The sequence below is a fragment of the Bos taurus genome, chromosome 2 (assembly GCF_002263795.3).
Source record: "Bos taurus isolate L1 Dominette 01449 registration number 42190680 breed Hereford chromosome 2, ARS-UCD2.0, whole genome shotgun sequence".
Classification (NCBI taxonomy): domain Eukaryota; kingdom Metazoa; phylum Chordata; class Mammalia; order Artiodactyla; family Bovidae; genus Bos; species Bos taurus.
The window spans coordinates 28,281,313-28,293,053 of NC_037329.1; the positions used below are offsets into that span (position 1 = coordinate 28,281,313).

The following is an 11,741-nucleotide window of genomic DNA, read 5'->3' on the forward strand; positions in this document are numbered from 1 at the left end:
GGCTGCCTTTTCACCTTGCTAATAGTTTCCTTTGATGTGCAAAAGCTTTTAAGTTTAATTAGGTCCCATTTGTTTATTTTTGCTTTTATTTCCAATATTCTGGGAGGTGGGTCATAGAGGATCCTGCTGTGATGTATGTCAGAGAGTGTTTTGCCTATGTTCTCCTCTAGGAGTTTTATAGTTTCTGGTCTTACATTTAGATCTTTAATCCATTTTGAGTTTATTTTTGTGTATGGTGTTAGAAAGTGTTCTAGTTTCATTCTTTTACAAGTGGTTGACCAGATTTCCCAGCACCACTTGTTAAATAGATTGTCTTTAATCCATTGTATATTCTTGCCTCCTTTGTCAAAGATAAGGTGTCCATATGTGTGTGGATTTATCTCTGGGCTTTCTATTTTGTTCCATTGATCTATATTTCTGTCTTTGTGCCAGTACCATACTGTCTTGATAACTGTGGCTTTGTAGTAGAGCCTGAAGGATACTATTTTTCAGAAAAAGAAAGAAAAGCTCTCTGCACATACTATGGAAAGATCTCAAAGTTCTAACAATGATGAAATGAAAACATTATGGCACACTGCATATCCGTGTTCATGGCAGCACAATTCACAATAGCTAAGAGGTGGAAGCAACCCCAAAATCCATCCATGGATGGATTAACAAAATGTAATAGAATACTATTCAGCCTTTAACAGAAGGAAATTCTTATACATGCAGCAACATGGAGGAATCTTGATGATATTAGGCTAAATGAAATAAGCTTGTCACAAAATGATGCTGTATGATTCCACTTATATGAGGTATCAAAAGTAGTGAAATTCATGGAAGTAGAGACTGAATGATAGTTGTCTGGTGCTTGAGGGTGGAGAGAGGAGGAAGTTGTTTAATAGCTATAGAGTTCAGCTTTGCAATGAAAAAATTCTGGGGATTGGCTCCATAATAATGTCAATTCAGTTTTCATTCCAAACTCAAAGGCAGGCAATGCCAAAAAAAGTTCAAGCTACCATACAACTGCACTCATTTCACATGCTAGCAAGGTAATGCTCAAACTCCTTCAAGCTAGGCTTCAGCAGTATGTGAACTGAGAACTTTCAGATGTACAAGCTGGTATTTAGAAAAGGCAGAGGAACCAGAGATCAAACTGCCAACAATCATTGAATCACAGGCAAAACAAGAGAATTCCAAGAAAACATTTACTTCTGCCTCATTGACTACACTAAAGCCTTTGACTGTGTGGATCACAACAAACTATGGAAAATTCTTCAAGAGATGGGAATATCAGACCACCTTACCTGTCTCCTAAGAAACCTGCATGTAGGTCAAGAAACACAGTTAGAACCAGACATGAACAACAGACTGGTTCAAAATTGGGAAAGGAATACATCAAGGCTGTATTCTGTCATCCTGCTTATTTATATTTATATGCAGAGTACATACATCATGTGAAATGCTGGGCTGGATGACTCACAAGCCAGAGTCAAGATTGCCAGTAGAAATATCAACCATCTCAGGTATGCAGATGATATCACTCTAATGGCAGAAAGCAAAGAGGAACTGAAGAGCCCCTTGATGAGGGTGAAGAAGGAAAGTGAAAAATCTGCCCTAAAACTCAACATTCAAAAAACTATGATCATGGCTTCTGGTCCCATCACTTCATGGCAAATAGATTTCTTGGGTTCCAAAGTCACTGCAGATGGTGACTGCAGTTATGAAATTAAAAGACGCTTGCTCCTTGGAAGAAAAGCTATGACAAACCTAGACAGCCTTATCAAAAAGCAGAGATATCACTTTGCTAACAAAGGTCCATATAGTCAAAGCTATGGTTTTTTCAGTAGTCATGTACAGATGTGAGAGCTGGACCATAAAGAAGGCTGAGAGCCAAAGAATTGATGCTTTTGAATCATGGTTCTGGAGAGACTCTTGAGAGCCCCTTGGATAGCAAGGAGATCAAACGAGTCAATCCTAAAGGACATCAACCCTAAATATTCATTGGAAAGACTGATACTGAAACTCTTAACACTTTGGCCACCTGATGTGAAGAGCCAACTTACTGGAAAAGACCCTGATGCTGGGAAAGATTGAGGGCAGGAGGAGAAGGGGACGACAGAGGATGAAATGGCTGGATGGCATCACCGACTCAATGGACATGAGTTTGAGAAAGCTCAGGAGATAGTGGAGGACAGAGGACGCTGGTGTGCTGCAGTTTATGGGGTCACAAAGAGTTGGACGTGACTTAGCGACTGAACAGCAACAGCATTACTAAACTGTACACTAAAAATGGTTAAGATGGTAAATGTCATGTTGTGTTTTTTCCACAATAAAATCATCATAGTATAGAGTATGAAAACTTCAAGGTAAAAATGCTGCTGCTGCTTCTAAGTCACTTCAGTTGTGTCTGACTCTGCGCAACCCCATAGACGGCAGCCCATCAGGCTCCCTCATCCCTGGGATTCTCCAGGCAAGAACACTGGAGTGGGTTGCTATTTCCTTCTGCAATGAATGAAAGTGAAAAGTGAAACTGAATTTGCTCAGTCATGTCTGACTCTTAGCAACCCCATGGACTGCAGCCTACCAGGCTCCTCCATCCATGGGATTTTCCAGGCAAGAGTACTGGAGTGGGGTGCCATTGCTTTCTCCAAGGTAAAAATAAATGGGTTCAAAATATAGATGGATTTGTAGTTACTTGAATTTGCACAAATGGTATGATATACATAGGAATATATCAATAGTGTGCGTACTCAGTCACTCAGTCATGTCTGACTCTTTGCAATCCCATGGACTCCAGGCTCTGCTGTCCATAGAATTTTCCAGGCAAGAATACTGGAGTGGGTAGCCATTTCCTTCTCCAGGGGATCTTTCCAACCCAGGGATCAAATCTGTATCTCTCACATCTCTTGCATTGGCAGGTGGATTCTTTTACTACCAGCACCATCTGGGAAGCCCCATACCAATAGTAGTCCTAAGTGGGTAGAATTTGGAACCCGTAGATGTGGGAATCAGCACTGGGAGGGAGATTTTACACTGGAGAGTTGTTTTATATTCCATTTTTTAAACCATGAGGCTGTACTACTAATTCATTAAAAATAAAATGAAGAAACCCAAACAGTGAATAGATGGTGTTTATCCTCCCCAGAATCCATCTCACATTTCTCAGTAAGAGAGGTTATGTGTCTGATAGAGTCCAAAATATTTCTTTTTACCAATAGAACCTATTTACTGACTAATACGCAGAATAATGACTGCCTCCTCATCCTAGAACCTGTGACTATGTTTCTTTCCAAGACAAGCGGGAATTAATTGTGGATGGAATTAAGGTGACTTAAGATAAGGAGGTTATTCTGGATTATCCAGTGGGCTTAATATCATCACAAGTTCTCTTACAAGGGGAAGAGAGGCAGGAGAGGGAGACAGAGGGACATGATGGAAGACTCTACCTGCTGTTGCTGGCTTTGAAGATGGAGGAAGGGGCCACAATCCAAGGGATGGGGAGGCCTCCAGAAGCTGGAAAATGAGAAGGAATGGAGTCTTCTCTAGAATTTCTGGAAGGAACCCAGACCTGCCAACACCTTGATTTTAGACCAGTGAGACCTGGGTAGGACTTCTGACCTACAGGGGTACAAGATAAAAAAACTTGCTTTTTGTTTTTGAAGTTTGAACTTCTAAAAATTTATTTATTTATTACTGAAGTATAATTGATTTACAGTGTTATTTGAGTTTCAGTTGCACAGCAGTGATTCAGATATGGGTATGTGTGTGTACGTGTATACATACATATATATATATATGCTTTTTCAGATTCTTTTCCCATATAGGTTATTACAAAATATTGAGTATAGTTCCCTGTGCTATACAATAGGTCCTTTTGTGTATCCATTTTATATATACTTGTGTATCTGTTACTTTTAAGTCATGAAGTCTATAGTCTTTTGTTACAGCTCTCACAGGACACAGTGACTGTGGAGTGGTTTGAGGGCATAAAATTACAACTCTGATTAGTCTCTCTAGAAATTTAAGTGTTTATTCATTTTATTCCAATTAAATTTGGACAAAGATGAATAGAAAAAAATTCCATGGATATTGGCACATCGTCATCTATTCTTGCCTGGAAAATCCCATGGATGGAGGAGCCTGGAAGGCTGCAGTCCATGGGGTCGCTAGGAGTCGGACACGACTGAGTGACTTCACTTTTACTTTTCACTTTCATGCATTGGAGAAGGAAATGGCAACCCACTCCAGTGTTCTTGCCTGGAGAATCCCAGGGACGGGGGAGCCTGGTGGGCTTCCATCTATGGGGTCGCACAGAGTCAGACACGACTGAAGCGACTTAGCAGCAGCAGCAGCAGCAGCATCTATTCTTTAATTTAGGAAAGAAAACTGAAATCAGAGTGATTCTATCCCTTTGAAAATAACATCACATTTTCCTATTTTCCTAATTGTGTGATTTTACCTCTTTCTTAATCCTTGGGTGGGGGTGGGGGAAATGTGTCACTACTCAATCAACAAATAGAAAATACAAAGGAACAAGAATCACCTTGAAATTAAATACAAATCAGGACATGTCTAGGTTGGAATCTTTTTTCACAAATTGAGCTAATTTGTAGTTTTTCCTTGGTGTCAGACACAATGCTTTAATTCCGAAAACCTTATCAAATAGGAATGATAGTATCCCCACTTTATTGATGATAAACCCAAAGCTTAAAACAGCTGAATAATTTTTCCGAGATACTCAGGTTTAAACCCATGTCTGTTGACTCAGAGCCCATGTTCTTAAGCACCGAGGTTCCCTGCTCTTGCGCCCTACTTTCTTTCCTCCTGGCTGTCCCCAGAAGCTCTGCCATTCCCATCTTGCTTCTCTAACACCTGGCCTCTCCCTATGATGTATTTCTCACCATAAATTTTATCACGTTATCTTTTTCCATCACATTTAGTCTCTGAAATCGTTGATCCCTATTTTGCTAATATCACCTCTACTCTTTACTGCTTTCAACATAGATTTAATATACTATTGTACTTTCAGTGTTCGTGAGTGAGTGATCGTGCTTTGCTTTTTTTGTTTGTTTGCTTGTTTTTAAGTCTGATCATTTAAAATAATTCTATATTGAAGCTTATTTGCCCTTTCATCTCGATTCATAGAAACATAGGAAAACACAAAGTAAATACTTTCTAATTTTTTCCTGTTTTCTGTGTCAGATTCCCTCCCTCACTCAAATTCATGGCATCTTTTGAAGTCTCTTGGGTTCTACATTCCACAGAAGAGAAGATAGCTCTATTAGTAGAAAATGTTAAGAACTAACAATTCCCCAACTTCCACATGGAGAGTGGAGGCATCTCCCCAGTGGATCCTGACTTACAAGGACCACCCAGGTCTGAGTCTAACCAGCATGATCTAATGAAGCTTTCCTGAACTAAAAAAAGGACTGTGTACTGCTTCCTGCTCTTCTGATTCAGTGCAAAGCAATTTGTCCTTTCATATTAGTTGTTTGCACTTTTTCCTCTTTAATTTTGTCAAAATTTTAGCAGAAGCATGAAAAATACAGTTGCCAGAGTGCATTAATTACTGAAGCTTTCTGTTTATATGCCTTCTTGAAGCCTACTTCACATACAGCAATTTCATTGACCATCTGTCTGCTTTCAGCCGTTGCCTCATTGCCCAACAGGACATCTTTAAGGACATGGGGAAAGAAGGAGTGATGAAGTTTCTATAAATGGATGCACACTGTGTGTGTATGCTCTACTCTGTCTTAGCATTTACTAATATACCGTTGAGGTAAGGATCCACGTAGGACAAAGGGCCCGGGTAGGTGTCTCTTACTCCCCCTCCTCCCCTCCACTCCTCTCTCCTGCAGGGCCAGGCTCTTCTGACTCACAGGGTGCAGTCTTCACTTGCCACTGTTATTTTTACCACATGCTCTTGTCTGGGCTTGGTTTCTAGACAAATTCAGACTATCAAAACGTTGATAGTTCTTCTTGCTTTTTCGTGCTCTCATTACCTTTTAATTCACTGTAACCTTTCATTGTTCTTGCAATGAAAGTGAGAAGAGGGAATGAGGACCACTCACAAAAACCAGAAGTCAGCTCCAGGAAGATAATTTTGCTACATAAGTGTTTCTTGTTTGCATCCTTCTCATCTTCAGCAGGAGCTGCCATCTCTGAACACCACTTTTCCATCCCTAGCTACTTGCTCTATTTTCTCTTATCTTCCTCTTCACTTCTTTTTCCATTTCCATTTCTTCCTCTTCTTTACTCCTTGTCCATTTCTTTCTGAAGCCCACGTAGGCTCTGTCCTCACAGCAACAAAGATTTTCTGTGTTTAGGTGGCAATTCTGTTCTGTTCCCTATTGCTTGTCATCTTGAATTGCAGGCCTCTGAAACTGGCACTGGTTGCCTGTCTCCCATTCAGCACCGTGAGCACTCTGCTTATATGTAACCCCCTTTCATCCTAAAGGCTGCACATGGTGTTCCTTCCAGGAGGTCCTGCTGTACTCTTTTCTCCATCCTACTGGGCTTTTCCCGACTGTAGGTTATACTCAGATGATTTACTGAGCCTCATCTGTAACCTATGATTTCTATATACTCGCTGAGAACCTTCTGTACCCCTAAATGAAAAGCACTTGGCAAGGAGTTAACCTTATCTTTCCTTTGCCACATTTCTATTTCATGCCTGTGTCAATGAAACCAACTCCTCAACTGTCTGCTCCTTTTACTGAACCATCCCATATGTCACAATTTCTTCTTAAGATATCATAGAATCTCTGATCCTTAGGATTGAAAAGGATCTTAAACTAATTTAGTTATATATAATGACATGAGGATAAAATGACATAAAGGTAAACAATTATGATGTGAAATTAAATATACAATATGACCTTGTGAGTGTTTATATGTGTGTGTGTGTGTCCTGAAGGACGCAGACATCACAATGGTAACAGGGTTGTCTCCGGGTGGTACAGTTACTGTCGTTATTAATCTTCTTTCCTACACTCACTCACATTTTCTTTAATAGTAATACAAGAAATAATAGGAAACACTGGAGAATCATTTTTAAAATTCCAAGGGGACATTTTTCCGCCTAGAATTCTATACCAATCAAATTAATTATCAATAGCACACTAGAATGCAGACGTGTCAGACATGAAACCACTGAAAAATTTATCTTCAATTTGTCCTTTTAGGAAGCTCAGTGAAAATGATTACAAAACAAGGGTGTAAGCCAATGAAACAGAAGACATAGGATGTAGGAAACAAACAAACAAACAAAAAAAAAACAAACTGAAAAAGTCTTTGAACAAATAACTATTAATAGGAAAGGGGACATGAAAATAGTCATGGAAAGAAATCACCTTAGAAAGAAGGAAAGCCTGAAAGGGAGAGCTTTTGTTTTGCTTTTTCCTTTGGAAGAAATAATTAAGAAGAAATTAGCTCTGTGTCCCTAGATGTCATTTTCAATGGATAGAGTCAGTCACATGCTTAGTCATGCAGCATGTATTATGTGTCACAGCACTTGCTGCTCAGAACACAGAACTAAAAAAAAATCTGTTTTTATGTAGCATAAGAAGATAATGGCTATTATCTCCTTTAACTGCCCCCACAGCCCATTTTACAAGTGAAATCTTTTCTAATTCAGAGGGTTTGCTCAAGGTTGCCAATCAACAAGTGCCAGGGGCTGACACTGAAGCATGGACTTAAAGCCTGTATTGTCTTTCCTCTGTTCAAAGTTTTTTGTTTCTTCTTTGGGTGGGGGTGGGAGAAAAGTCTTTGCTAGGATATCTGCTTTCTTAGAATTGTATACTTAGCAAAAAGGGTGAGGAAAAGAATTTTTAAATCTCTCCTGGCTGGCCATTTTGCAGACGACGTGTCTGGATAAATCTGCACCTGATCGTCTATGACAACCCGCTCTTGTACAGATGGGACGCCCAGCAGATGATGCTGTGGCCCACAGCCTGAATTACTGCCCCACTTCCCAAAGTGTCTGCTCAGCACAACTGCAAGTGGGAAATAAACTTGTAAACCATTGTCAGTGATGTAGCTCAAAGACTTTATATACTGAAATATCTTTAAAGTTGTTTTTCATTGCAGTCTGCCCTTTTTCAATGGGCAGAATTCATTTTCTCTTTAAGTGTGCTCGGTGAGGGCAAGACAGAGGGTGAAAGGAAGATGAGGGTCTGATTTCCTGGTGTCCTGTGTGAAATATTCAATACACTCTCTTCTTCAAAGTAAGGATCACTCTTTTTTCCTTTCTTCACCTCACATGACCTCACCTCACCACACCACACAAAGCACCTTCTCCAATAGTCTGTCACTCTCAGGCAAGCCACTCCAAGGTACCAAAACTCTGTATCCAACTGGGAAAGATTTGCTGGGTGTGGACAGGTGTGTGGCCTCACTGGTGTTAAGTTTGGCACAAGCCCCCAGCCAACCTCAGGTTAGGTTAGCACAGGAGTTTCAGGTTTCAACTCTGCAAACCAGGAACTGCCTGGGTTCTAACCCCCAGCTGCATCTCCACGAAGCTCTGTGACTCTAAACAAGCTATGTAATTTCTCTGTGCCTTGACTTTCTCTAAAGTAGGAATGATAACAATAGCCCTTTCTTTGTAGGATTTTCAGTTCAGTCCAGTTCAGTGACTCAGTCGTGTCCGACTCTTTGTGGTCCCATGGACTGCATCCCGCCAGGCTTCCCTGTCCACCACCAACTCCCAGAGCTTACTCAAACTTGTGTGTCCATTGAGTTGGTGATGCCATCCAACCATCTCATCCTCTGTCATCCCCTTCTCCTCCTGCCTTCAGCCATTCCCAGCAGCAGGGTCTTTTCAAATGAGTTGGTTCTTTGCATCAGGTGGCCAAAGTATTGGAGTTTCAGCTTCAGCATCTATTGATTTCCTTTAAGATAGACTGGTTGGATCTCCTTGCTGTCCAAGGGACTCTCAAGAGTCTTCTGCAACACCACAGTTCAAAAGTATCAATTCTTCATCACTCAGCCTTCTTTAGAGTCCAACTCTAACATCCATACATGACTACTGGAAAACCACAGTTTTGACTATATGGACATTTGTTGGCAAAGTAATGTCTCTGCTTTTTAATATGCTGTCTAAATTGGTCATAACTTTTCTTCCAAGGAGCAAGGATCTTTTAATTTCATGGCTGCAGTCACCATCTGCAGTGATTCTGGAGCCCCCCCCCCCAAAATAAAGTCTGTCACTGTTTCCACTGTTTCCTCATCTATTTGCCATGAAGTGATGGGACAGAGAGTGTAACAGGCAGGAAGGCCAGGGGGGTCTCCAAAGGGACGAAATAGGCTTCTAGACATTTTTCTCTCTCCCTTAAGTGGCAGGAGGAAACAAGTATTAGATTTTTCCCCCCTTTCTCTATACAAATTTAAAAAGAGGGTTCTCTTAAAATTCTATGTTGCCATGATGACACCTGGCTCCAGCTGAACTTAACTTTTCTCAAACCTTGAGCTAACCAATGCATTTTTTTAATGGAAACGTTTATCTTAAGCTTTGTTAATGAACTATGTATTTATCCTAGACTCTGTCTTTCTTCAAGTCAGTTCCACCTAAAACTCAGAACCCACTTGACAAATCTGTATGTTTTACTCACACATTGTTCTCCTAATCTATGTTAATGAAACTATATATTTACTTGGAAACCTGCCTTTCTTCAAGATTCATGTCAATCAATTCATGGCCCGGGATGACTCACCTGGTGCCAATGTTCTCTTAAAATGCATGTTGTAGGTGTTGGGCCTGGTGCCAGTCTCTGAGTTGTGAAACATTTCCTTTCTCTAATTAGCAGAATCCTATATAACATCTGGCTAAAGACTAGCAGTGGGGCACTCTTTATGCCCCCTTCTGATGTCTATGTCAGAAGTCTTCTCTATTTCTTTTATACTTTAATAAAACTTTATTACAAAAAAGCTCTGAGCAATCAAGGCTTGTCACTGGCCCCGGATTGAATTCTTCTCCTCCAGAGGCCAAGAATCCCAGCATATTTCGTGGTTGAGCAATAACCTTTCAGGACCAGATGCCATGATCTTAGTTTTCTGAATGTTGAGTTTTAATCCAACATTTTCACTCTCCTCTTTCACTTTCATCAGGTTCCCCAGGTGGCACAGTGGTAAAAAATCCACCTGCCAATGCAGGCGCTGCAGGAGACTTGGGCTCAATCCCTGGGTTGGGAAGATCCCCTGGAGGAGGGCATGGTAACCCACTCCAGTATTCTCATCCGGATAATCCCATGAACAGAGGAGCTTGGCTCAGCTACCGTCCATGAAGTCGCAAAGAGACACGACTGAGCCGCTAAGGACACGTGCACAGACGCAAAGTGAGGTCGTATATGTAGAGTACTACTGTTAAAGCATGTGGGTGATGGTGGGGGGGGCGGGTAGCAGTTAATCAACTTTCTTTTCTCCTGCCATCCTAGCCTCAAAATAACATGCCCTAGGATTTCAACAGATTCCCAGAGTATGATCTGTCTCCATGTAATTGACTCTGGATTTGATAAGCAATCAGTTTTCATTCTTAACTCTTCTCCCTGATCAGACACCATGTCCTCTTTAGAAACACACTCAGCTCTAAGGCCTCAGGTCAAGTCCCCTGACCCTGCTGGCACTAAACCAGCAGACTCCAAACACTTCTTTCCTGTCCAAGAATGAGCACCTTTTTCATTCTATAGCTGTTCCTCCCCTGGTACTTCACAAAACTGCTAACTTGGAAATCTGTGGCAGGATGCTGGCAAAAATTTGTTTGGTAACTTCCTCAAACTTATACATTATTAAGAGTTTTGAAATGGCCAAATGAGGTTTCCAAAAGGAAAATACTTTCTCTTCAAAGCCAGAAAATTGCAACTATTGTTCTATGTCAGCTGTCTGGGCTACTGTATCTTCAGCTTGAACACAATAGATGATTCCCCGATTTACAAACCTCCTCCGTGGGCCTCCAGGGCAGTCTGAATCCTCTGGGTTTGCTAATTGGGGATTAGGAGGTAAACCGGTGTCCAAACTGCTTTTAACCTACAAGGACTCCGAAAACCAAAACCAACAATACCTGTGAAGGAAAAGAAAACCTACCTTTTCTTTAAAGATTGGGGCTCTGCCAGAATCCAGCCTAGGCCTGTCTCTATCTTCCTCCGTTTCTCTTTCCTCTACTCTTCTCTCCTCACTTTACACACATTCACGGCTTAATAACCAACTCTAAACGCACAGACCTGTGGGAGAAAGGTATCCCCCACCCTCTCCTTCCTTTCCAAGGAAGAGGAACGCTCACCTCAAGAATGGCGCCCCGCCGTGAGTAAGCAGAATGATGGCGTCTGCAAAGACCAGTTCCCTGGGAGACTCGTGGTTTCTTTCTTTCTCTTGGCTTAACTGTTAAAGACCAATTGGCCGTCACTGGGGAGGAGAGGCTTGGAGCTTTGGCCCCTTGCTCTGCCTCTCCTCTCCGTGCAGCTGACCTGGTCCGTTGCTCCAAGGCCTGCCACTTTAAAGTAGCCCAGGCCTCGCCCTGCTGCTGCTGTTGACTTCCGTCTTCCGCCGGAATTCCACCTTTCTCTTCACTCTGATTGGCCCCAGGTGTAGATACTTAATGGCAACCCACTCCAGTACTCTTCCCTGGAAAATCCCATGGACAGAGGAGCCTGGTAGGCTACAGTTCATGGGGTTGAAAAGAGTTGGATACAACTGAGCGACTTCACTTTCACTTTCTCTCTGAGCTTCTCTCCTTTTCTCTTTCTGCCATAGGGCACCTGAGCTAT

The 11,741-nt window shown here is 41.6% G+C and overlaps 1 long non-coding RNA gene across 2 annotated transcripts in view; it reads right to left on the minus strand.

Annotated features, from left to right (window-relative positions):
- Nucleotides 1–11,507, minus strand: part of LOC112442559 (uncharacterized) — a 73,762-nt gene extending 62,255 nt beyond the window's left edge. For both annotated transcript variants that reach the window (XR_009491541.1, XR_009491543.1), the window contains exons 1-2: nucleotides 11,258–11,507; nucleotides 3,432–3,603 (exon numbers count right to left, since the gene is read on the minus strand). This is a non-coding gene — a long non-coding RNA (uncharacterized lncRNA). The remainder of the gene's footprint in view (nucleotides 1–3,431; nucleotides 3,604–11,257) is intronic.
- Between the last annotated feature and the right edge of the window lie 234 nt (nucleotides 11,508–11,741).